Raw genomic sequence first — 27,173 nt, 5'->3', positions numbered from 1 at the left:
AATGTTTGTCAGTTGGGCAAGAAAAATAAACTTAATTCAAAAGGAAAACAAGTTTATTTTATCAGCTGTTTTTTATTTTATTTTACCAAACTGCAAGTACTCATGTACTACTCAAAATAAACCAAGAATCATTACAATATCAATCAAGGGTTTGCAATATGGATATGGACTTAAATTGTTTAATCATACACAGTACAGTGTCCTATACAGAGGTACAACTAAATTGTGCAAGGTTGACTCAGATCAGCCACTGCAAATTCAAGGTTCTCACAGGGACCCTATGTGCCTCATTTTCAGTACAAAAATGCTTATTCAGGAACTGCTGCATGAGCTGGCAAAGAACCAACCCTCTGGATTGAAGTAAAGATCATCAACACTTACTTAACTGTGCGGCTTAAATTAACCAGAAACCTTTGCCATGAGAATTAATTGTAATCATAGATGAAAAGACCCTCCCTCCCTCCCCACGAAGCCATGCAGGACCAGCTCCACGCTAGTGGGGAAGGCGTATCAAGCAACGGGTCAGGCTGGTGCTGCCCTGCACACCATGGCAGTCTTGCAGGTATACCAGGCTGATCTGCTTAAGGACCTGAAGCATTTTCTGAGCTTCGTCGAGCTACGGACCTGTCTCTTCATGCGACCAAACAGACAGCACGTGCCATTGGCAGGTCTATGTCCATGTTGGTCAGCACGGAGAGACATTTATGGCTCAACCTTTCTGGCATCAAGGACAAAGATAAAACTTTTTTCCTTGATGCCCCAATTTCACCTTCTGGGCTTTTTGTAGAGGCTATGACTACGGTTATCTCCAGGTCCCAGGAGGCAAAAAGCCTTTGGCATTTGGACAATTCTTCCCTCGCCGCACTCAGGGGGCGGAGCCATCAGCCACCTAGTCCCACCCCAGTCCTGTTAGAAGAGAGGCTCAAAAACAGAGCGTGGCGAGTCGTGCTCCCCCTCGTAAGGACTGGGGACAGGCTCGTCGCCCCCCGACAGCCTCCAAAGCGAGACCTCAGGGCAGTTATTTCAAGGAGGAAAAAACCCTGAGGGTCTTGCACTCAACCCGGTGGGGGTAGCTCCCCTCGGGACGGGGCGCGTGTTCTATTCACTATGCCCCTCCCGGTACCCTCACGAATCCTCTCCTTTTCTGCCGCCTTTGGTATTTTGGGAAGCAGAGGCTTCTAACTAAAAGTTGGGTGTACAGCTGTTTCCTGCCTTATTCCAGGACTTGGAACACCTGACATCCCCTCAACAGGAAGTTCTGAAATTAGTATCCATCCTAGAAAACCTGGCAGCGTGGAAACTTCTGCCTGGTATTTCTATGTGGACTCTAAGAACAGTAGAAAGTGGATACAGAATTTAATTCTCTCGCCTTTTCCGCATTTCAACGGCGTGGTCACCACCTTTGTTAAACCGGATCAGTTATGTAGACTAAAAAAAAAACTAAAAAAATGCAAATCTCCTAGTTAAAGGGCCATAGAACGTGTTCCCCTTCCAGAGAGAGAGTCACGTTATTACTCCATTTACTTCCTGGTTCCCGTGGAGGGTGAGGGGTTGCATCTGGCATTAGATCTTAAATCCTGAACTACCCAGTCTGGGTGTTCAAGTCCAAGATGCTGCCTATAAAGACGATCATGTCACAAGCCCAACATCACGTTTGGCTGGTCACCATTGGTCTTATGACACACTTCTTCACTTAGAAGTTCTGCCGCAACACAGGAAGCTCCTGAGGTTCGCTTTCGGGGGAAAAGCCTTCCAGTATCGGAAAAGCCTTCCAGTATCGGGTTCTTCCATTCGGCCTAGCCCTCTTAACCCGCACATTCACAAATGCATGATTGCAGTGCCTGCTTCTTTGTGACTCCAGGGCATCCGTATTTTGAATTACATAGACGACTGGCTGATCCTAGCACAGTTCCAGCAACTGGCAGTTCAGGGATACCGTCTTAGCTCATCTAGTTTCTCTGGGGTTGGGGCTTAACGCTATGAAAAGCATCCTCTCTCCCACTCAGAACACTGTCCATTGGGTATGGGGTTCGATCACTATGCGGGCACAACTATGCGGGCACAACTGTCTCCCGCTAGAATCGAGTCCATTCAGTATACCCTGAGCAAAGTCAGGCTAGGTCAAGGTTCTACTATGTCTCAGGGCGACTGTTTCCTCGGTGATCCCTTTGGACCTTCTGCACATGAGACCGTTTTTGTTGTGGCTCAAAGCCAGGGGATTTCTTCCAAGGGCCAAACCCCCTAGGCTAATAAGGGTTACGCGCCTCAGGCTTCGTTCCCTTTCTATGTGGTTCAGACTCCGGTTTTCTACCTTGGGTCCCACTCTAGGTGTGTCTTGTTGTCGCAGGCTGCTAACAACAGACGCCTCCCTGACGGGCTGGGCAGCGGCCTTAAGTGGTCATCCAGCTTAAGGGGATAGGAGGGTCGCCAGCTCGGTTGTCACAGTCACTGTCTCGAGTTGATGGCTGTTTTTCTGGCCCTTAAATACTTCCTCGTGAGGCTGCCATGTCTTGGTGCAGGTGGGCAATACAGTGGTAGCCTCTTACATAAACCATCAGGGAGATCCACATTCTTGTCAGCTTTATTTCTGACGCATCGGCTTCTCTTTGGGACCCAGGGCATCTCCAGTCACTCAGGGCAGTTTATATCCCTGGATGCCCGTATGTGGGAGCAGATTTACTGTCCAGACAGAAAATACCAACGGGGAGTGAAAATTCCACTCTAAGGTAGTAGTTGGCCAGAGTTTGCCAGCAAGGGTCTTGCCTCTTACTGATGGCTGAACAGGGTTTGGTTCTCTGAGTTCATTTCTTTCCTCGACGGTTCGCCTTCCGGGCGATTACGAACAGGAAGGATCTTTCTCAGGCACAGGGGACCATATTTCATCCCTGCCCCGAATTGTGGAATCTTTAATGCTTGGCCCCTAAGGGTACCAACTGAGGGACACAGGGCTTCTCCTGAGGTTATTGAGACCATTTTTAATGCTCAGGCTCCCTCCACTTGGATTGGAATCCACATTGGGTGTGATTGTACAGGGCAGAAAAGGACATCTTTGCCTCTATGAACAGCGCAATGTCTCCTCTACTTCTCCCTGAGTCACCCAGCCCCCTTGGGTCTGGACATTATGACACATACATGACCCAGACTGCGTCTGTATGCATTTCTTTCCCCGGTTTCTCTGCTCCCGGGAGTCTTGGCCAATGTTCGCCAGCAAGGGTCTTGCCTCCTACTGATAGCGCCGCGCTGGCCGAACAGGGTATGGTTCTCGGAGTTAATATCTCCCCTCCGAACAAGGAGGACCTTCTTTCTCAGGCTCACGGGACAATATTCATCCCCGGGCCGAATTGTGAAACCTTTCATGCTTAGCCCCTGTAGGGTAACAACTGAGGTACACAGGGCTTTCTCCTGAGATTATCGAGACCATTTTAAGTGCTAGGGCTCCCTCCACTTGGAACTGATCTGGGTAGATTTTACAGGGCAGAAGAGGACCTCTTCGCCTCTGTTAATAGCGCAATGTCTCCTCTACTTCTCCCCGAGTCACCCAGCCCCCCCCCCAATCATGGTGGCACATACATGGCACAAATGTGCCTGTATTCATTTCCCTCTACTAAGTTCATATTACAGAACCAGCTAACTGCCAGTTTGCTTCAGTTCTGGATTTTCTGTAGTAAGAACTGTCAGCGGGCACTTGCCTCGCCACTGCCAGGTTCTATGTGGCCTACACTTCGGTTTGCCAGGCCTTGGCAGACATCAACTACTCGCGTGCTTCATTCGTGAACCATGCGACTGCGGCCTTCTGCTAGGACTAGGACCTCTTCATAGGACTGAGCAAGTAGTCCTTGAGGGTCTGATTAAGACCCCCCTTTTTAAACCTCTATAGTTAGCTTTTGGTAGACTTCTGACTCTCAAGATGGTTTTTCTTATGGCAATTACGTCTCGAAGGAGACTTGGGTACCTACAGGCTCTGTCTCTTTTTGCCGGCCTGTTTAGAGTTTTCTCCAGGTATAACCAAAAGCATTCTTTGCACCCTCACCCTGACTACCTGCCCAAGGTGCCTTTCACGGCCCTTGACCGGTTACTCTCTAAGCCTTCTGCTCCCTGCCATTTGTAATGCCGGAGCAGCTAAGACTTCTCAGGCTTTGTCCAGTCTGTACCCCTCAGACTTTTGTCCACCGCACTAGCCAGTGGCATAAGTCAGGGCAACAATTCTTTGCCATGGGAGCCGCAACCGAGGGGCGGCCACCCACAAGCAGACTATGTCTCATTGGGTGAGGGACGCTACTGCCCTGGCCTTCGAAGCTTCACCAGTAGGTATCAAGGCTCACTCCACCAGAGGGCTCGCCTCCTCTAAAGCCTTGGCTAGAGGTCTCCCTCTGCAGAAAGTTTGTGATGCGGCAGGTTGGTCCTCTCCGCACACATTCATTAGACTTTTATAGTCTGGGCTCTTATCCCCTTGAGTCGACATCTCGAGCTCATGTCTGAACAAGTTTGTGATGCTGCAGGCTGGTCCTCTATGCACACATTCATCAAATTTTATGGTTTAGATGCTTATGCTACTCCGGGCTTTTACGTCCTTGAGTCGACATCTCAAGGAGAGAATGTATCTTATTTGGAATCTATTTGCACATTTGTTTGTTTGTTATCCCTGCACACATTGGATACACTTTAACTTGTTTTCCAGCAAAAACTGGGAGAAATAAGACTTTAGCTTTGCCAACTAAACCAGCATTTGTGAGAAATTTGTAGAGAGACTTGTGTGATGTTCAAACCACCATCATATCATGAAGGAACCCTCCACAGAGTTTAAGATGTGAGGTAATGTCCTCTGTTATCCTCCAATGCCATGAAAATAGGCTCAAAAATCTTCTACATTTGCCACAAAAGGTCTCTAAGAGTTGGGGAAAATACTGGGACCAAAGCCTACTCTCATTCTAGAGGTCATCAAGGTGCAGCTTTGACCAGACTGACTGTAAGGCCTGAAGCATTGGCTGGTGCTGGCATACAAGGAAAATGTGAGGTTGGCCAATTGCTTCACGAGAATATTTCATCAAAATCAAATAAACAGCTCTGGTTCTGCTGCCCTCCACTGTCCAGGCCTCCAAAAACCCTGACATGTTAACAGCAAGCCATGTAAATGAAAATTGTTGTAAAACCAGAAAACCAGACAATCTTTTAAATGACTATTGAAATCAGAGAGACACAACAGTGTGGTATATTAATAGGCTTATTTCTAGTTGTCACATACTTGTATCATAGCTGTAGGAGCGCATAATTTTTTTAGGGATATAATTTATGGTTTACTACTAAGTGAAACCTGTGGAGACCGCTACATTTCAAGATCCTTGTGAACACAATTATGTTACCCACCTAACAGCTGGAAATCCTGTTGTTAAAGCTGGATTACACTACACTGATAGTCCTGATTTGCAGTTGGGCTAAGTTGGGCAGAGTTGGTGCTCACTGTCAGAAGTTGGCTCCAGTCTGCTCGTTTTTGGCCAGTTGACAGATTTCACAGAAAATCGTGTAGTATATAATGGGTACTAACTCCAATTTGATATTTTGCCGCAGACTATGCCGGCCCTGCTTAAAAGACCATCTTAACAAGCATGCAATTCCCATGGTGGTCTGGGCTGGTTTATGCTGGTTTGGTGCTGGTCTAGCTGTAGAACCAGCATAGCCATGCTTTTTACCAGTAACATCTAGCAACAGTAACTGCAATGCTCCAGTACATGTTTGTTTACATCTGTCATGCGGTTCATAGGACAGAGGGTGATGTGTTTCAACGTGAGCTTGTTGTAATCAGATTAACGGGTAGTGTGTGTTTCTCAGTCATTTGGTTTGTGATGCCCAGTTTTATCTGGAGCCATTTACACAGTCACTAATTTTGTGATAAGAGTGTAATCTAGCCTTTAGCTCTCTTTATTTCCCTAATGTCCTCCAGACGGCAATGAACTCTCATATCATTTATATATTAGGGCTTTCAATCGATTAAAATGTTTAATCTAATTAATTACATTGTGTCCCGATTAATTAATCGCGATTAATCGCATATACAAATATTTGCTGAGAAAGCCCCTTATATAAAAATTATTCAGTATATAATGATGAAATAATGATACATAGTTATCTTTAAATATTAATATATATATAAAATAAAAAAATATTCAGATAATTAAAATGCATTACATTCTTGTGGCAGAAGAGTTAATCATTGATAAGACCATTCAAAAAGTGGCTTTAGAATACAATGTATTGTTTACTACCATATTACTGATCATAAGACAATCATTGGCATACAGTTCACAGCAATCCATTTCACAAGTGAATTTGTCAATCAGTTGGAGATATATTATGAGGGCTTGTTTAAGGACCCATCAATGTACACCTGCATCAGACTTTTTTTATTTATTTTTTTTAGAAACAAGCCAGGGGTATACATAGTACACAATACTACAGCTATATATTACAATAATGCCAAGACATTAGATTAATTAAATAGTACAATGGTTTTCAATGATTTAGAGTTGTTGGAGGTACAAAGATTATTTAAATAATAATCAGCATCAGCTAAAAGCAAAATCCCAATGGTGTCACTGCATGGAAAATATGTCTCCTAGCCCCTGAAGTGGAAATGGTAAACAGATTGTTAAAGGTTAACAAATGTGGCTTGCTGTCCATAAAAGAGTGGCTTGAGCATAAGGGCCTTAGGAATGTGGCTTGGCTCGAGCTCCAAGTTCCAACAAATTTTCACTTTAGATTCTGAAATTTTATTCAGCTGCGTGTGAGTACTAAACACTGCTTGGAATAGGCCGGAATATTTGTGTTGTGTTCCTGATCATTACACTTTGGCACATACCACAAACACACACAAAGCAGCAATTCTGTGTCAGCAAACAACTGATGGAGAAAGAAGATCTAAATCATTTATTTTTTTGTACAAAACAAACCCACAAGGGATTTGTGATAAGCCGCATTTACACAACCCACTGGAGTGATCACATTCCAGACCATTCAGATAAATCTAAAGGCTAAACTAGATGTTCTACTAAATGCATTTTGACAAGAAAAGAAGACTATATAGAGTACAATTTCAGCACTTTCAAAATATTTCATTAAACACAATTAAATATATTATATATTGCTAATGCAATGGTAAACTGCAAGTAGGAGGTGAAGCCAGTGCAAGTGTTCAAACAGCCATATTGGTGTGCTCTTCCAAAAGAGCTTCAAAGACTGCCATGTTTTACCGACTCATACCTCTGGACATGACAGTCACATTTCTCCTTCTAGAGACAAACGTGATTAAATTTGAATTTGCTTGTTATAGATAATATCGTTATAAGGGAGAAGACGTGCGGAATGCGATGTCAGAGCAACCACCCGCCACATCGTTTAGCCTATCAGTGCAGCACAACATTCACCAAGGGAAGTGCCAAAACTTTCAACAAGTTGTAATGTTAGTAGTAAAAGATGCAATGTCTGCTTGTTACAGGGTGACAATTTATTTTCTTAAATGCCCTGGATTTGCCTGTTTTCATATTGACATACACTCTATAGTTATATATATATAGTTATACATACACATCACACATTCTGTGTGTGTTTTTGCCATTTAAAAAACATTTAAACCTAGCTTATCAGGTTAATTTGAATCTTTGTGCTACTTGTCTTCGTCGCTCTGTCTGTGCCCGCTGCGTGTGTATGATAGAAAGAGACAGAGAGCACATAAGAATGTGCACTCTCAGAAAAGTCACCACAAGAAAAATTGTTTGAAATTATTGTAATAATTTAAGCAAATAATTTAAGCAAAATTAACCTAGAATGAGCTTTGATGGCAATTTGTATGTCAAATAATCAGGGTTGGGAGGGCTACTTTTGAAATGCATTCCACTAAATATTTCAGAATAAATGCTCTAAAATGTAATTTGAAACATATTTCATTAGATTACTCAAGGTCAGTAACTTATTCTAAATACTCTGGATTACTTCTTCAGCACTGGTACACTGGTTTTGACTATAAAAACTCTGCCAGTACAGTAAGACAAAATACCCGTAAAAAATAAATTTTTAGATATCTTTACAGAAAAACAATTATCGAGAATAAGATTTTTGCCCTAATATCAAAGGTCTTACTAGAAAAATTAATTATGACCCGACATGCATTTTCTTGATAAAAAATATGATCGTGCCTGGTAACGTGCATATAAAATGGATAGAAATCGTCCTGGTTACTTCAGTAACCTCCGTTCCACCAGACATTGTGTCAATGTAGGGGTCACTCTTGGGAGCCCGAGACACCTCTGATCTTTGATAAAAGGTTGATGGCAATTGGCGAGTGGTATTTGCATGCCACTCCCCTGAACATATGGGTATAAAGGAGGGGCGTGATGATGATGGTCCCAGCCATTTCAGTGGGTAGTTCAGCATTGTGGCAGGAGGGACACAAAGTTTCATTCCCTCCATCAGGGAACGGAGGTTACGGAAGTAACAAGGATGTTCCCTATCTGTCACTCACTCCACATTGTGTCGATGTAGTGACAGTAGGGGTGCCCTACAAAAAAGCCACAACTAGCTGAACTGTGTTACGTGGATCGGTGGTGCGAGATGGGCAGACTACTGTGTGCCGCATTGCCAGCACAACGGGCCGGCACGTACATACCCTCCCCTGATACTAATATGAGTGTCGACTGCCCAAAGTCATGCCTCTTCCCTCTTTTTTATTTTTCTACCCAGAAAAAGAGAAATCATTAACCGACTTGGACACCAGTGTCTACGTCGGGGGGAGACACCACGGAGATCACACCCCGCCCAGAGATAGGGGGAGGGTTATTTTGAGTGGAGATACGTCACATGGTCTTGCCGAGTCTAGTCGGAAGTATGTAATTTGTAGAAGTCCCATGGTAGGTCCTACCCAATGGGGGAGGAGACTCTTCGAACATGGTGACTGGGGCCTCTGCCCAAGGAAGATGAAGTTTACCAACAGGGAAACGTTTCAGCAGAGATATGTGTCTCCTAGATAGCACATGTACAGAGCCGGCAATGAGTTTCTCCGCAAACTCGCCTGCCACAGGGCTAGGAGGATGTCAATCAGGAAACATTTTATGAACGCTACAGTGAATCAACAATGCACGTCTTCAGCTCAAAGGAGGTGAAAGATGCAATGTGCAAGTGATATACTCAGCCTGCTAACCTGGACTTCGCAAAGGTGTTGGGTGTAGCCCAGCCCACTGCTCTGCAAATGTCTGTTAGATAGCTGCCACTGGTCAGAGCCTGTGCAGAGCGGTGCCTGATTCTGTTTTGTGTTTCGTTACCTCGGTCCGTCGAAACCGTCCTGGGTTCAACGTGTTTGTGCCACAGCACAGGGGCGGGAAAACGACACTGGGGTGCTGAACCTGCCAAAGAGAAATGGTGGACGGTGGTCGGGGTGATGGCCGTAGACACCGGTTATGTGACCCAGGGAATGAGAAAACTGCTCTTTTGTTTGGGTACCGCAGCTACTTGAGTGTGTGGAAAAACAAAATGAAAAGGGAACAAAAGATTCACCTCTCTGCCCTCCACCGTGGTCTGTGTACCAGCTACAGGACAGCAGGTCTTCTCGTCCATGGGTCGCCTGTCTCAGGGGTGCTTAGAATTCTTCTTCTTCTTAGCAGGCGTCAGTGAGACAGGTGGCGTCTGCATCCTGCGGTAGGCTTGACGCTGAGGCGGGGCCGCAGGGGCGGGCTGAGGCTGAGCCGGTGCAGCCGCCGCAGGGGGACACCCTTGGTGCAGACAGGATGCTGGATCTTGAGCCGTGCCGGGGCAGGATGTGTTGGATGGCCTCTGTCTGCTGCTTCACCGCCAAGAACTGCTGGGCAAAGTCTCCGACGGTGTCACCAAAACGGCCGGCCTTTGAGATCTCCCAAGAGGGACCCCTAGTGTCACTACATCAACACAATGTCATGACAGATGTGAGTGAGTGACAGACAGGGAAAGCATTTTAGCTAAGTGTAAAGCTGACAATTTACACAAGGTTTATTTCTATTTCTTCTGCTCCAAACACTTCAAACTTACATAAGAAAGTTTTTCACCGCTGTTCAAATGCACTTTGGATCGCATCATTTATATGTATAAATGTTTCCATCTGAAAGGACTAAATATTAAATGAAACAAATGACAATAAAATGCAAAGTAATCTCTTCAGTAATCAAAATACTTTTTGAATGTAACTGTATTCTAAATACCAATGATTTAATTTGATAACTGTAGTGGAATACAGTTACTTATACTGTATTCAGCGTTGAGGCAAAAAAAGGCAAAAAATATGCATTCCCATTACTTGTACATTACCCTGCTAATGTATGTATCTTACTTCAGTTTCAGTGAACTTGTTTACATTCAGCTTGATCTGTTCGCCAGAGTAGTTAATTAGAGCTTGAACACGAAGCAATCTGACAGCGAACATCTGTGTTCCTCAACTGCTTTCGGGTCCTTGAATAACGTATAATGTGCGAGTAAGGGCAGCCAGTGGACTTTCTGGAGCCCTCCTAGGGTAAGATGGGGCCCCCTTAGGGAGTTGGTGCCCTACGCACACTGCGTAGTCTGCTTATAAGGGGCAGCAGTTCTGGAACAGGACATTTAAATGGACTGGTTCTCCTCTCACACAATCACAGCACAAACGTTGATTGGAATGTCACTCTTGGCATAGAGAATTGTGTATTCTGATGAAAATGGCAGAAGTTGTGAGGCTTGTGCAGGGGTGGCCGATATGACCAAAATATTCTGTAAAAATGTACAGTATAAGTATGTTTATATAATGATAATGGTAGTGGCAAATTCTCAGAGCCAGCAAAGCTTTCTCTGCTGGCGTACCATGCCAGATAATACATATTTTTCCTCCTTTCATTCTCAATCACCTTTTAGCCTATGTATTTTAATTGCTTTCCACTCTTAATCTACAAACAAATAGAAAAAACTAAAAGTTTATCCAGTCACAATTTATTCCTTGATGCTTACAAGCGAAGCATGACAAATAATGAAATGTTTCACAAATCACATGCCCAAAGCCATGCTCCTTAGCCGAAGCAGCGTGTGAGTCTGAGCTCCACCCCATTAGGCCTTCAGAATTTCCACAGAATCCCTCAACAGTGCAAATGAATGAGCAACTAAACTCAGATTGTCAGATTCATCAGCCAATCAGATTGATTTATTTGTTCTTGGTGGGTGTGATCTTGAGGATATGTCCCGGTTGAGGCCTTGATGGCCTTGAGTGACACAATCATGCTTTAAGTGACGTAATTTGAAAGTGAAGTGCGAGATCTTGCTTTGAATGTCATTACTGCCGCTATCGTCATTGAGAATCTTTATGGATTTAAAAACCTGAGATGTTCTGCATGACAGTGTGATTGCTTAATTTATTAAACAGGAAAGGAGGACTGTTTTTCACTTCAAGCAAATTGGTAAGTGCTTTTTGCATTGTTATAGCAACATCAGGAGTTTTCTAAGCGTAGAATAGGCTGCTTGAGCATTCGGTGTCGGATCAAGTTTTGAAAAGTATTGCTGCGTTCTATTCAACAAGGAAAGTCGGATTTTAAAACTTCCTATTAGGAAAAGTATAATGGAATGCATCTTTAAGTCAGAATTACAACTTTTAGGCTCTTGCAGAAATTCTCAACACCGATTTCGCCGAGATGCAGGGGCATGATGTCACACAAATATGTCAACACTCTGGGAGATATACAAAGAAAGTGATAAACATTCACTTTATTAAGTAATATTGATAAATGTGTTTGTTTCCACATTACATGATATTAAAGCTTGTTTAACAAACTCCTGAAGAAACAGGTGTATAAAACATTATCTTATGTTAATCGTACACCTGAAGCAAAAATGCTAGCAATGCTAGCACTGCAGCACTGTTTATCAGTTGGGTTGATAGGAGACATCTCTAATGAGAGTCAAACCCCGGTTAAGCTAACGGGAGTGTTGCAGTTCTGAAAATGAATTTATGGTATCAAGTAGGAATATCCCACAACCAACTTGAATGGAAAAGAGCATAACTGTGTACCCTGATGAAACGAAATTTATTGCAAGAAACATTTAAATTGCAAATTTTATTAGATAGATTTTTCCAGGTATTATAGACCTTCCTGGTAAATTCTTGTGAACAATTATGATTTTTAATGTCTGTTCGGGAGACGTTCATTTCACAAACTGTCATGCTGCAGTTAAAATTAGAATTGCTTGAGCATTAAGTGTTGTTTAAAGTTCTGGCTTTCATTTTATTGCCCGTTATCTGCCTTACCAAGCGTTTGTTTCGCTGCCTTTTGACTATTGTTATGACCATTGCGCACGTTTACTGGATTTACCTCTCTGGATTACTGTTTTGGATATGTTTGCCTGTGGACCAATTTTTCAGTGTTTTAACCCAAGCCTGTGACCTGATTACGTTTAAGGAATACTGTTTGAATTGTTTGTTCAACCTTCCAATAAATATCCGCAAATGGAATCCGCTCAGCCGACGTCATCCTTACAATATTACTTGCCAAAACAATTGTTTATTCTTTTAATAATAATAATCTCTCTCTTTATATATATATATAAAATTAATTATTTTTATTTTTAATTTTTTACATTGGTCATTTAGCATAGTGCTGTTGTTGTGGATTTATAAAAGCCATAAGCCACTCAAGTCCGTGTGTTACAGTGTTTTTACCACTGGTAAGGGGGTTTAAAATAAGAACACCCCTTACCCGTGGTAAAATCATATGTTCTCTATGAATTCTATACTAATGTGGCAAGATGTGACATTGCTTGGAAACTGTAAACAACATTGAATTGTGCCATTCCTAACAAATACCTCTTAATAACAAGTTCTTTGTTATCTTGACTTGTTTGAGCCATATCACACTGTATTTTCATATCCCTCCATGTTTCTTTTTGTCATGCTCACCTATAAAGAACAGAAATCAGTCCTGATAGTGATGAAAATATCCAGTATAAACTGTAGAAGTCATCTGATCACAGACTTTCCTGCTAATAATGTACATATTAAGCTGGAAACTATATAACTGCACCATGATTAAACAAAGCAAATGGATAAAAATGTGGTAGTGTTCCTGCGAACGACCTAAACCAAGAGCATCTCTTCCAGGCCACACATTCAGAGGAAAAGACATTCTGCTCTTTCTAGTTATTTGGCACATAGATGCTCTTTAAAATGTCAGATGGTAAGAGGAGGCATTACAGTGCGCATATTCTCAGATGTGGCTTTCACATTGATGAAAATTTGCTCCCTTGACCTAAAGATCGGTTTGTTCTTCACGGTAAATGGCTTGAAGTTGTGGCTTCAGGCCCACTGGCATCGGATACTAAACCAAAGACCACCCCCACACCCACCTGCCCTCCTCTCTTCTCTGAATCCTTTCATGGATCCCAGCAGATCACTATCGCCTAAGCTCATTTCCCTGCAGAGGTAAACAGGCTCTTTGAAGGTATGGGACATGCCCCAACCCTTCTGAAAAAAAGGGACATAACAAACAACTGGAGAAAACAAACAACAGGCATTTCAAAGACATTTTCAAAGACAGGCATTTCAGAGCTTATCAAATAGCCCTGATAGAGCTGCCTTGGGTCGTGTTTACTTCAGGACCACTTCTGATGATGCTGACTGATGTTTTCTCTAGGCAGATAGGACTTTAAGAGGCAGATGAGGGAATAGTCGGGTGCAGTAGATGTTTAGTTGTATAACTGAAGGAGAGTTTTCGACATGTCAAGTGGGGGAATCTCACAAAATTATGTCCAAGTCACATTTCATCCAAAAATCAAAAGAGAAAAATCTGAAATTATATTGTGCATTAGGAAAATGAAGCCTATTTTAGAGGCATTAAAAATTGTTTCTCATTATGTTTGACAAATAAATAAACAATATAATAATAAACAATAAATCAATTGATGGTAGTACAACACATACTACTAAAATGTATAAATATTTTCCAATTTAAATATTAAATTGTAACAACGTTACGGGAAGGATGGTCAAGGAGGACACAGGAAACGGGGTTCAAATAACTGAAGGTAGGCTTTTTAATTGCTGTCTTACAAATAGCACTTTGAAACAGACTCAAACATATGGCACACTGAGTTGCTTTTTGGGCTCTCTCCCCCCACTGGAGGCTCGGAGTCTCCTTTTATGTCGCTCTCCTCGTGCTCACTGGAATTAGAGACAGGTGTTAGGCATAATTTAGCTCAGGTGTAAGCGCCCTTACCGCTTTCCCGGACGGGCGCTTGACCACGCCCCTGCTGCCACATACCCCCCACCGCCCGACTCAGGCCGGGGCGCCATCCGGCCTGTCTACCACTCCCCCCCCATTTCTGGAGAGAAAGTCGGCGACAGCCATCTGCACCCCCGGTCTGTGGACCACCTTGAATTTAAAGGGCTGGAGGGCCAGATACCAACGGGTGATCCGGGCGTTAGTATCTTTCATGCGATGGAGCCACTGCAGTGGGGCGTGATCCGAGCAGAGGGTGAAGGCCCGCCCCAGCAGGTAGTAATGGAGGGTGAGGACCGCCCACTTGATGGCCAAACACTCCTTTTCCACGGTGCTGTACTTAGTCTCCCTTAAGGAGAGCTTACGGCTAATGTACAGCACCGGGCTCCTCCCCTCCACCACCTGCAGAGTACGCCCCCAGCCCTCTGTCTGAAGCGTCCGTCTGTAATACAAAAGGAGAGAGAAATCAGGTGCATGAAGAAGCGGCCCCCCACAAAGTGCGGCTTTAATCTGCATAAACGCCTGTTGGCACTGCTCCGACCATTGGACCGGATCTGGAGCCCCCTTTTTAGTGAGGTCAGTCAGCGGGCTGGTGATGTCCGAATAATTAGGCACAAACTTCCTATAATAGCCAGCCAGCCCCAGGAATTGCCTCACCCCCTTTTTGGTCTTGGGTCTAGGGCAAGTCGCAATCGCCGCGGTTTTGTCAATTTGGGGACGCACCTGGCCATGACCCAAGTGGAACCCCAGATACCGTACCTCCACACGCCCAATCACGCACTTCTTAGGGTTTGCCATGAGCCCTGCCCGCCGCAGCGATCTCAGGACGGCCCTCAGATGTTGCATGTGCCGCTGCCAATCATTGCTATAAATGATAATATCATCTAAATAGGCAGCGGCGTATGCGGCGTGCGGTCTGAGGATCCGGTCCATGAGTCCTTGAAATGTGGCTGGTGCTCCAAACAAACCGAAAGGAAGCATCACAAATTGGTGTAATCCAAACGGCGTAGTGAAGGCTGTTTTCTCACGGGACATTGGTGTCAAGGGGATCTGCCAATAACCCTTTGTTAAATCCAAGGTCGAATAAAATCGAGCAGTACCTAACCGATCGAGCAGTTCATCAACACGGGGCATTGGGTACGCGTCAAATTTAGACACCGCGTTGACTTTTCTGTAATCCACACAGAATCGAACAGACCCATCACTCTTGGGAACAAGAACAACGGGGCTGGACCAATCACTGTGGGATTCCTCTATTACGCCTATATCAAGCATCGCATCTAATTCCTCCCGTACTATTTTCTTTTTATGTTCGGGTAAGCGATAGGGGTGGCAACACACCACCGCGCCCGGCTCGGTCTCGATGTGGTGCTGTATGATGTTTGTATGACCCGGTAGAGGGGAAAACACATCCGCAAATTCCTTTTGTAATTCGGAAACCTCTGTGTGTGTCTTGTGGTCTCCACAAGTAATCGGAGTGTTAAGATTGCAGTTTTTGTTTACCTCCGGTCCGAGCTCCGCCCTCTCCGGAACTACCGTGGCCAACGTCACAGAGGCCGCCTCCTCCCTCCACAATTTCAGGAGGTTGAGGTGATAAATTTGACGTGCGCCCCCTCTATTGGTAGGTTTAACTTCAAAATCGAGATCCCCCACTCGTCGTGTGACCTCAAAGGGTCCTTGCCACTTGGCGAGTAATTTAGAGCTTGATGTTGGGAGTAATACGAGTACCTTATCTCCCGGTGCAAATTCCCGTAGCCGAGCACCCCTGTCATACAGCCGGCGTTGGCGTTCTTGAGCTTGGAGCAAATTCTCCTGTGTTAGTCGCCCCAGTGTGTGGAGTTTTGCTCTAAGATCGAGAACAAACTGAATTTCATTTTTGCTATTAGAAGGTCCCTCCTCCCAAGCTTTGCGGATGACGTCAAGGACACCGCGTGGGCGTCGCCCGTACAGCAGCTCAAACGGGGAGAACCCTGTGGAGGCTTGTGGGACCTCTCGTACTGCAAACAACAGGGGGTCTAGTCACTTATCCCAATTTCTAGCATCATCGTGTACGAATGACCCGCACCACCATCCCCACCTCCATCAGCGGACACTGATCCCGGAAGTGGTCCGGGTCTCCGCACCTCCAACAGACCGGCCCAGGCGTTACGCCCGCACTTGTGCTGGTGGGCACCCCCACCTGAGGAGGAGAGCAGCTGAAGGACGGGGAAGGGGAAGGAGCATTCTCCCAAGGCCGGGAAGCAGGTCGCACATACCCGCCGCGCCTGCACGGGGCAGGAACGGGCCCTGGGGAGAAAACAGAACGAGAAAACACAGGGGAGGGGGAGGAGGGGGGTGGAGACACAAGGGAAGGGGCGAGAGAGAGAGAAGAAGGCTCGTCCGCCAGCCGAACAGCTTCCTCCAGCGACGCCGGGCGGTGGCACTGCACCCACTCCGCCGTTCTCCTGGGCAGCTGTTGCGCAAATTGTTCCAGCACCACCTGATCGATGACTCCCTCGACGTCGCGGTCCCCCGCGAGCAGCCACCGCCGACAGGCGTCCCGGAGCCGTTGAGCAACCCAGAGCCATTGCAGAATGGCCCTCTTCAGGTCAGAGTAAGCCAAGAGATTTGTCGCCAGCAGTTGTTGTGCCGCGAGTTGAGCTTCCCCGGACAGGAGAGGAATTAGGCGGGCTGCCCACTGTTCGGGCGGCCAGCCCCAGATTTCTGCCGTCCGCTCAAACAAGTCGAGGAAGGCCTCAGGATCATCTGCTCCCCCCATCTTCTGTAACGTGGGCGGGGGTAGCGTAGCGCGGATGTCCGGGGTCGCGGCTGTGGCCGGCTCCGTCTCCTGGCTGAGGAGGTTCTGGATGGCGAGCCGGTCCTCTGCCTGAGCCTGCATGATCTCGAAAAACCGGCGATCTTGGTCCTGCCGGAGCTCAAGCAGGGATTGCTGGTGGCCTTGATGCAGCGTCGCGAGGGACTGGAGGACTTCTGCCAGCTGGGAGGACTCTATGGGGCGACTTTGCTCCATGCTTGGAAAGTAATAATTCCCGGGTTTCGGCACCAGTGTAACAACGTTACGGGAAGGATGGTCAAGGAGGACACAGGAAACGGGGTTCAAATAACTGAAGGTAGGCTTTTTAATTGCTGTCTTACAAATAGCACTTTGAAACAGACTCAAACATATGGCACACTGAGTTGCTTTTTGTGCTCTCTCCCCCCACTGGAGGCTCGGAGTCTCCTTTTATGCTGCTCTCCTCGTGCTCACTGGAATTAGAGACAAGTGTTAGGCATAATTTAGCTCAGGTGTAAGCGCCCTTACCGCTTTCCTCTCCCGGACGGGCGCTTGACCACGCCCCCGCTGCCACATAAATAATATGTTTTATTTAATTTATTATTTTTATTATTTTAGTTTATTGTATTACAAGAAGTTGAATTGAGGAGTAAAATATGCTTATTGTCATTAAATAAGTCTCACAATTTAAATAAGTAAATAAATAAAATAATAATGATAATGGTCTTTAAAAAGTTTTTTTTTTTTTAAAGCTAGGATTATTTCTTTCATTTAGGATGATACGTGTATTTGCAGTTAGCTTACTTGGACATTTTCTGGACAGGTTTTGTGAGATTCACCAAGTGGACTATATCACAAAGCAGGGTTAAGCGACCAGCTAGGCAATTTTAAACTTTGTTTGAGCAAACTCTGAATTCGAAGTACCAGCAAGTTGGATGGGTTTCTATCAGGGTTCATCCCCATAGTTACATATGCTTAATAGCTAACCTGCTCTGGGGCAGGTTATGTTCTTCAAAATCTTCTTTTTTATGATAATTATTTATTTGCGAGAAATAGGTCACACACTTAATTTAAAGACATTATTTACCCACTCTTGCCATAAAATGAATATGAAAAAATAAACATAAAATAAATCTATGAAATAGCAAGTAATATGGCATAATACATATATATATATATATATATATATATATATATATATATATATATATATATACACACACACACATATAGTATATAATCAGAAAAGTGTGAATGCCACCCAAACCCCTTCTTTCGTGGATTTGTTGGCCATGAACCTACATTTCACTCAATAAAAGAGCATTGGTACACTAAATATGTCATTATAGTCTTATAAATGCATACCAACTTCTCTTATTCCAAGTGCTCACTTTTTAATTATTTAATAATAAGCTTTATTAATGAATAATCATATTAAATTATAGTAAGATTTACATTTATACAAAGTTGTTTTTTGTTAAATAAAGATTTTATGTGGCCTGGGTAGCTCAGCAAGTATTGACGCTGACTATCACCACTGGAGTCGCGAGTTCAAATCCAGGGTGTGCGGAGTGACTCCAGCCAGGTCTCCTAAGCAACCAAATTGGCTCGGTTGCTAGGGAGGGTAGAGTCACGCTTGCGATTAGTGGTTCTCACTCTCAATGGAGCGCGTGGTTATTTGTGTGCAGATTGCAGAGAATAGCATCAGCCTCCACATACGGAGTCTCAGTTGTTTCATGCACAACAAGCCACTTGGTAAGATGCGTGGATTGATTGTCTCAGAAGCGGAGGCAACTGAGAATTGTCCTCTGCCACCCGGATTGAGGTATCCAACCTACTAAGTTTTTTTCTTTTTTTTTTTATTAATTAATGAAAGATTTTAAGCTTTTAAAATGAATAAGCCTGTATGTTCTTGTTGTGGACCTGTATGATTTCACTTGATACATCAGCACAATCTGCTATTTTCTCATCTACATCGATGAGCCAAAACCTTATGACAACCTGCTTAATAAGCTATTTATCCTTCACGTACCACCAAAACAGCGATGGGCTCTTCAAGACCCCTGAAGGTGTCCTGTGGTATCTGGCACCAATACATTAGCAGCAGATACTTCAAGTCCTGTAAGTTGCAAGGTTGAGCTGCCATACAACACCTTGAACTCTTCATCATGTTCCCTAAACCATTCTATAACAAAGTGTGCCGTGTGGCAGGGCACATTTTCCTGCTGAAAGAGGCCACAGCCATCAGGAAATAACATTGCTATGAAGATATGTACCTGGTCTGCAACTATGTTTAGGTAGGTGGGATGCGTCAAATTGACATCCACATGAATGGGCAGATCAAGTGTTTCCCAGCATAACATTGCCCAGAGCATCACACTCGCTCCACCGGCTTGTCGTCTTCCCACAGTGCATCCTGGTGCCATCACTTCCCCAAGTAAACAGCGCACAAGAACACGGCTGTCCACGTGATGTAAAATAAAACGTGACTTGCTGCCACATTGTCTGTTGTGGGTGGTTTACTATTTGCGAAACTGCTAATAATATTGCTATTCAGTTTCTGGGGAGTTCTTAGGTGGTTGCTAGTGGGTGAGGCCAAAATTAAGGCAAACATTTACCAAACGCTTAGATAACACACCTCTTCTTAGCAAGCTGAATAATTTGAGGTTGTATTCATGTCCTCATTACACAAAAAAATATATCTCTTTGTCTGAAATTAATTCAATCATGGACAGTGGTTCCATGTGTTTGTAATAACTTAAAATTACTATGTAATCGGGTAAACCCGATTGAATTGGGTAAACCCAGCAAAATGTTATGTGTCAATGTAGCTAAAATAAATCTATTTTATTACTTTATGTACTAACTAGTGAAAGTGAATGTTAGCATGCAAATACAAGCTGGTTGGAAGCACTACAGAGTTTAGTTTAGTTATTATGCCACATATGTTAAAAACATGTATACAAAATTGTATCTGAAATATATTTGTGCACACTGAAAGCAGAAGTCCTCACATGCATTCTCTTTCTGTCACATTCCTCACAATATTCATGATAATTCACGCCTCCTCGCATATGACCTTTCAAACACTAAAAGTGTCTTACAAAAGTTAAATGACCATATTGTTTTGTATGAATGAGTGATCAGGATGGTTTTCACATCATTCTGTAGCAAAAACTCTAGGCTACAATATCCAGCTCTCAAAAGTCTTGTGGACAAATGTTTAGTATTTGTTATATGGCCTTATTTCAATTACTTAAAATTTTTGTTTTTTCAAAAACCATGCATAAATGTTATTTTCTCAAAAATACAAACATGTACACACATGTTGCTCACATATAATTGTAGCCCAGTTTCTGCAGAACAGTGTTATCAGAATTTAGCCATTAATATGTTTTTAAGCAACTGAAAAATACACAAATGTCAAGGCATGCCAAAACTTCTCCAGGGCCCAAAACACCCTCAGACCCCAGAGGGTTAAGGTGGTTTTGGAGCAGTGGCTTTTTCCTTGCAGAGCAGCCTTTCAGGTTATGTTGATATAGGACTCATTTTACTCTTGATATAGATACTTGTGAAGATGCTGGAGGAAACAGGTAGACAATGTCCTTTGCTGTTGTTCTGGGATTGATTTACACTTTTTGCACCAAACTACATTCATCTCTAGGAGACAGAATGCGCTGAGTCAAGCAGTATGATTGCTGAGTGGTCCCATGGTGCTTATATGTGCAAACTATTGTTTGTACAGATGAACGTGGTAACTTCAGGTGTTTGGAAATTGCTTGCAAGGATGAACCAGACTTCTGGAGGTCCACAATTTGTTTTTGGCTGATTTCTTTTGATTTTCCCATGATGTCAAGCAAAGAGCCACTGAGTTCGAAGGGAGGCCTTAAAATACATCCACAGATACACCTCCAATTCCGTACACCTCCTATCAAAAGCTAATTGGCAAATTGTCTAAAGGCTTCACATAATTTCCTGGAATTTTTAAAGCTGCTTAAAGGCTGAGTTAACTTTAAGCAGGTACATTTCTGACCCACTGGAATTGAGATATAACCACTCTGTACAAATGCAGTGAGTAGAATAGCATCTCAGAATGCACAACACATCGAACCTTGAGGCAGCTGGGCTACAACAACAGAAGACCACGTCTGGCACTTTATTAGGACTATAGTGTTCCTAATAAAGTGCCCAGTTGGTGTATTATTACTGCAAATATTGTTATTATGCCTACTTTAAACTTTTAAATTAATATATAAAGTAAGAAGCTTAAAGAACCCTAGTTTCTCCCTGACTAATACCAATTTACCAACGATACTTGTAACTATGGTATTTGGGCAGAAACTATGGTTGCTATGGTAAATGTGTTTAGGGAGTACATAAAAAGATGAATTGAAGAAGCTCAAAGTATCATATTATGGGATATTTCAAAATTGATTATATTGATGTTTTTATATCCACAATTTGAGAATGTGTTTGTGTGCATGTTGAAATAAAAAAGTATTTTGTCTATATCGGTTGTTTTTGTCATAAAAAAAAAACATAAATTAACAATATAGCAATTACAGAAAGTTTTGTAAATGTAGGTCCCAGGTAAACACTTTTTTAATAGTGAAATTCCTGGTATGATCCTCATAAGAAAAGAAACAAGTCAGAGAATCACCGGCAATGCGCCAATCAAGCTCTTCCCATATCACACTTTACTTTACCCATATTCAACAACTTTAAATAATGCAAAGCTTTACACTACAAAATATTTTTTTGTTTTAACATTGGCCCCTAACACTTACATAATTTACTAATTTAAAATCTTGACTTGTACTACACATAAATAAATAATATTGCCATTATATTCATGCTGTTTAGCCACAGGGGAACTGGCACATTGAGCCTGGTTTCCCCCAAGGTTATTTTTCTTCATCAACCAACATCTTATGGAGTTTTGTGTTTCTTTTGTGTTGTGTTCAGTCACCTTTAGCCTGGTCACTGGGTCAAGTCAAGACATTGTTCTTTGTATAGCGCTTTTCACAACACACATCAATTCAAAGCATCTTGACAGAAAATTATGATATATATATATATATAACATGACCATGGCAACGTTGTGGTCATGGCTCTCCTTCGTCAGAGGGAAAGCCAACCCAGCGGCTCCCCACCTCGGTCCTTCTACGAATAGTATGAGGCCGCAACGGTTAGCACTGGGGCCGACTTGGGGACCTCATTGGAAGCTTCACTGCCGGAAAACCCCCCATGGACCTCCCATTTCCCAGCATGCTTGTGTGCCCCGGGCAAGTTCTGCATGTGACCGCTGGCTCATCTCAGGGCGGGTTCGCGATCTCATTCGGAGCTTGTGAAGAGGATGAGCTCTCGATCGCAGCATCGGAGAACGGGCTCGTCCAGTCTGATGGCAAGGAATCGGCTGGGCTCCCACCCTCTGGTGTAGTCGCCCAGTCGCAGGCTGACGTAGGCAGTACAAGGTCCTCCCCTTCGGTCTGTCCCTGTCACCTCACACCAGTGGTAGCCCTTGCCCCATTAAGGGAAGTGGGTGTTTGCATCCTCAACTATCTCAACAACTGGCTGATTCAGCCGGCTGGGGCTTTGGGTCAACTGGGAAAGAGCATCTCTTTTCTCGGCATGGAGTTAGACTCAGTCTCGATGAGTGAGAGCACAGTCAGTGCTCAACTGTCTGAAGGCATTCAGATGTCATGTCGGTCTGCCGCCATCTGTTCAGCCCTTGGCTGGCATTTCTATAGGCAGGGGTTCCAATTGAGCAGGTCTCCAGGCACATCGTGGTTATGACAGATGACTCCAAGCGTGGCCCCTGGACTGGCCTGCAACTGTGTTGGCTTATCAACTGCCTCGATTTGCTGGCAGTGTTGCTCGCCCTGTAGAGGCTTCGGCCATTGATCCAGGGCAAGCACGTGTTGGTCTGGATGGAAAACATGACAACGGTAGCGTACATCAACCGCCAAGGCGGTGTGTGTTCTTATCGCATGTCACAACTTGCCCACCATCTCCTCCTCTGGAGTCAACAGAGTCATTGCGAGACACTCACATTCCGGGCAACCTCAACAGCGCAGTGGATGCACTGTCATGGTAGGTTATAGTGGCAAATCCACCCCCAGGTGGCCTAGCTGATTTGGAGTCAATTGGGTCAGGCATAGGTAGCTTCCCTCTGCACAGATGCACTGGCACACAGCTAGCCCCTGAGGCTACGCAAGTATGAGTTCCCCCAGTGAGCCTATGCTGTGCAAGGTCAGGGAGGACAAGAATCAGATCATCATAGTAGCACCCTACTGACCTCACACTCCTCGCGACAGCACCCGTGGTGGTAGACACTATAACGGTGCCTCTACGAGGCGCCTGTATGCCTTGAAGTGGCATCTGTTCGCTAAGTGGTGTTCTTCCTGACACGAAGACTCCCAGAGATGCGCTGTCAGATCAGTGCTTTCCTCCCTCCATGTTGAAGTTGTATGTAGCCGCAATATCTGCACACCACGATGTAGTAGACGGTAATTATTTAGGGAAGCACGATGAAGTCGTGGACCCTGGATGTCCTTCCTCCTTAGCCTTGTGGCCGGCGAGTTCACAGAGGAACTCGCAGCTGGCTCAGTACGTGTACTAACTAGGCCCGGTACTGGGGTAGGTGCTCCACATGCGATGGTTGCCCGTGGTAACTCCGTGTAATGTACAGTGGGTACGGAAAGTATTCAGACCCCCTTAAATTTTTCACTCTTTGTTATATTGCAGCCATTTGCTAAAATCATTTAAGTTCATTTTTTTTCCTCATTATTGTACACACAGCACCCCATATTGACAGAAAAACACAGAATTGTTGACATTTTTACACATTTATTAAAAAATAAAAACTGAAATATCACATGGTCCTAAGTATTCAGACCCTTTGTTCAGTATTTAGTAGAAGCACCCTTTTGATCTAATACAGCCATGAGTCTTTTTGGGAAAGATGCAACAAGTTTTTCACATCTGGATTTGGGTATCCTCTGCCATTCCTCCTTGCAGATCCTCTCCAGTTCTGTCAGGTTGGATGGTAAACGTTGGTGGACAGCCATTTTCAGGTCTCTCCAGAGATGCTCAATTGGGTTTAAGTCAGGGCTTTGGCTGGACCATTCAAGAACAGTCACGGAGTTGTTGTGAAGCCACTCCTTCGTTATTTTAGCGGTGTGCTTAGGGTCATTGTCTTGTTGGAAGGTGAAACTTCGGCCCAGTCTGAGGTCCAGAGCACTCTGGAGAAGGTTTTCGTCCAGGATATCCCTGTACTTGGCCGCATTCATCTTTCCCTCGATTGCAACCAGTCGTCCTGTCCCTGCAGCTGAAAAACACCCCCACAGCATGATGCTGCCACCACCATGCTTCACTGTTGAGACTGTATTGGACAGGTGATGAGCAGTGCCTGGTTTTCTCCACACATACTGCTTAGAATTAAGGCCAAAAAGTTCTATCTTGGTCTCATCAGACCAGAGAATCTTATTTATCACCATCTTGGAGTCCTTCAGGTGTTTTTTTAGCAAACTCCATGCAGGCTTTCATGTGTCTTGCACTGAGGAGAGGCTTCCGTCGAGCCACTCTGCCATAAATCCCCGACTGGTGGATGGCTGCAGTGATGGTTGACTTACTACAACTTTCCCCATCTCCCGACTGCATCTCTGGAGCTCAGCCACAGTGATCTTTGGGTTCTTCTTTACCTCTCTCACCAAGGCTCTTCTCCCCCAATAGCTCAGTTTGGCCGGACGGCCAGCTCTAGGAAGGGTTCTGGTCGTCCCAAACGTCTTCCATTTAAGAATTATGGAGGCCACTGTGCTCTTATGAACCTTAAGAGCAGCAGACATTTTTTGTAACCTTGGCCAGATCTGTGCCTTGCCACAATTCTGTCTCTGAGCTCTTCAGGCAGTTCCTTTGACCTCATGATTCTCATTTGCTCTGACATGCAATGTGAGCTGTAAGGTCTTATATAGACAGGTGTGTGGCTTTCCTAATCAAGTCCAATCAGTATAATCAAACACAGCTGGACTCAATTGAAAGTGTAGAACCATCTCAAGGATGATCAGAAGAAATGGACAGTACCTGAGTTAAATATATGAGTGTCACAGCAAAGGGTCTGAATACTTAGGACCATGTGATATTTCAGTTTTTCTTTTTTAATAAATGTGCAAAAATGTCAACAATTCTGTGTTTTTCTGTCAATATTATGTGTACAATAATGAGGAAAAAAAATGAACTTAAATGATTTTAGCAAATCGCTGCAATATAACAAAGAGTGAAAAATTTAAGGGGGTCTGAATACTTTCCGTACCCACTGTATATCCAGCAAAGCGATTTCCCCAGTGGTAAACCCGCGTATTCCTTGGGCAGAGTCCCCTCTACCCCGGCCAAATATTCAAAGATTTTCAAATAAGTAGTTTGAGAGTGTATGGAGACTTGAGTTCGTCATGCACAGTGTGTAATTAAGTTAGGGGCCAATGTTAAAACAAAAATCTTTTGAATTAACTGTAATAATAATAATAAAAAATGTTTAGCTTCAAATCAACGTTTGTGATGTTGTGATTCACCCTGATCCTGGTTGGTTTGGTTCAATGCTTACAATGATTTTATGAAGGATTTGGAATCCCTGAAGAAGAAATAAATGGGAAAAATGCTACCGGAACAAAGATAACTAAAAAAACTGGGCGGACTCTGTTGCAATCTATAGCAACTCTGTACCTTGTAAACAATGGCTTTTCTTCCAGTTGGACAGACAAGAACACCACAGCTCCTGGAAGTTGCATAAAACCAGCCAATCATAGAGTGAGTGAACAGATTTTAGATGTGCCGTTTAAGGTTAAGACTAGGAGAAAATTACCTTAGTAACAGCAGGGTATCCGGCAGCCACATCGGCTGGGCAGTAGAGCTTCTCTTCATGGGAAACTTCTACCATGGTTGCCCACTGGTCCAGGAAACCATTTGGCGTGTACAGGCCACAATCCTTCACACTCATCGCCCGCTCAAAGTCTTCACACATGCCATCACCGTCATAATAATAACACATGCTGGGCTCATCTGAACATGTGTGTGTGTGTGTGTGTGTGTGTTCGTGACAGAGAGAGAGAAAGAGTGACAAACGTAATATATACAGTTATTAAGCAATACAAATTTAAAAAGTGATTTTACAGCAGTTAAGAAGTGTTTTTAGGCAAAATGCTAACCCCTTTACCATTGTAAAGTCACTGTAATGCAGGGCTTTGAGCGGCTTATAATGTTTTTTTTTTTCATAAAACAGCAATATGATACAAAACAAATATTAAAATACTTATAATCACAATAAACAATTATTCTGACATGTTGTATAGTTCAGTAGCCCAACTGTAGACTGCATTGAAGTAACTAAGTGCATACAGAATTAAATTGATAAATTCTATATTAATAAATATATATTTATTCAGTGGTGTGCATATATTGGCTATTTTTCAATGGCTTTGAATAAGGTTTTGTATTCTTTGACTGCTATCGGGTCCTTGAATAACATATAACATGCGGGTGCGAGTAGGGGCAGCTGGAAGTTTCTGGTGCCCCCCTCGGGTAAGATGATGCCCCCCGAGGGAGTTGGTGCCCTACACAGACTGTGTGTATGTACTAATATGCGTATACAAAGGAGCAGTACTGGATTTGTGTGGTTCTAATGGGATCCGATGATCCTGACAAAATTTGACCTGCCTTGCTGCCTCGCAGCCCAGTCAGTCAATGAATAAAACAAGCAGCTTTTTGTGTATGAATGTACACAGTCAGAAATAAAAGCTAATATTTAGGGAAACAACAGCTTACACAACAGCAGTACCCTCAGAGGCACACACACTGCACCCTTTATTGGGTCATAGTTAAACCTTAAGGTACTAATATATAGGGATAGATGCCGTACAAATACATTTCCGACTGACATGTAGAGTGTTGTAGAAAGTACAATGGTGTGTACCTTTGAGAGTTTTGCCCCAGTTACTCATTGTTGTACCCCTAAATGTTTAAAAAAAAAAATAATTCTGACAGTGTACCTGCTGAAGAATCTGGCTTCAGACCAGTGTAAAGTTTCACTTTAAAGTTTTTTATTTATATATATATATATATATATATATATATATATATATATATATATATATATATATATATAT

The 27,173-nt window shown here is 43.7% G+C and overlaps 1 pseudogene; it reads right to left on the bottom strand.

Moving 5' to 3' along the window:
• LOC127633142 (pappalysin-1-like) overlaps positions 1 to 27,173 on the bottom strand; it is a 359,290-nt pseudogene that overhangs the window by 92,594 nt on the left and 239,523 nt on the right.

The sequence above is a fragment of the Xyrauchen texanus genome, chromosome 3 (assembly GCF_025860055.1).
Source record: "Xyrauchen texanus isolate HMW12.3.18 chromosome 3, RBS_HiC_50CHRs, whole genome shotgun sequence".
Classification (NCBI taxonomy): domain Eukaryota; kingdom Metazoa; phylum Chordata; class Actinopteri; order Cypriniformes; family Catostomidae; genus Xyrauchen; species Xyrauchen texanus.
The sequence above is the reverse complement of the archived record's forward strand: the minus strand, read 5'-3'. Positions and strand labels throughout refer to the sequence as shown.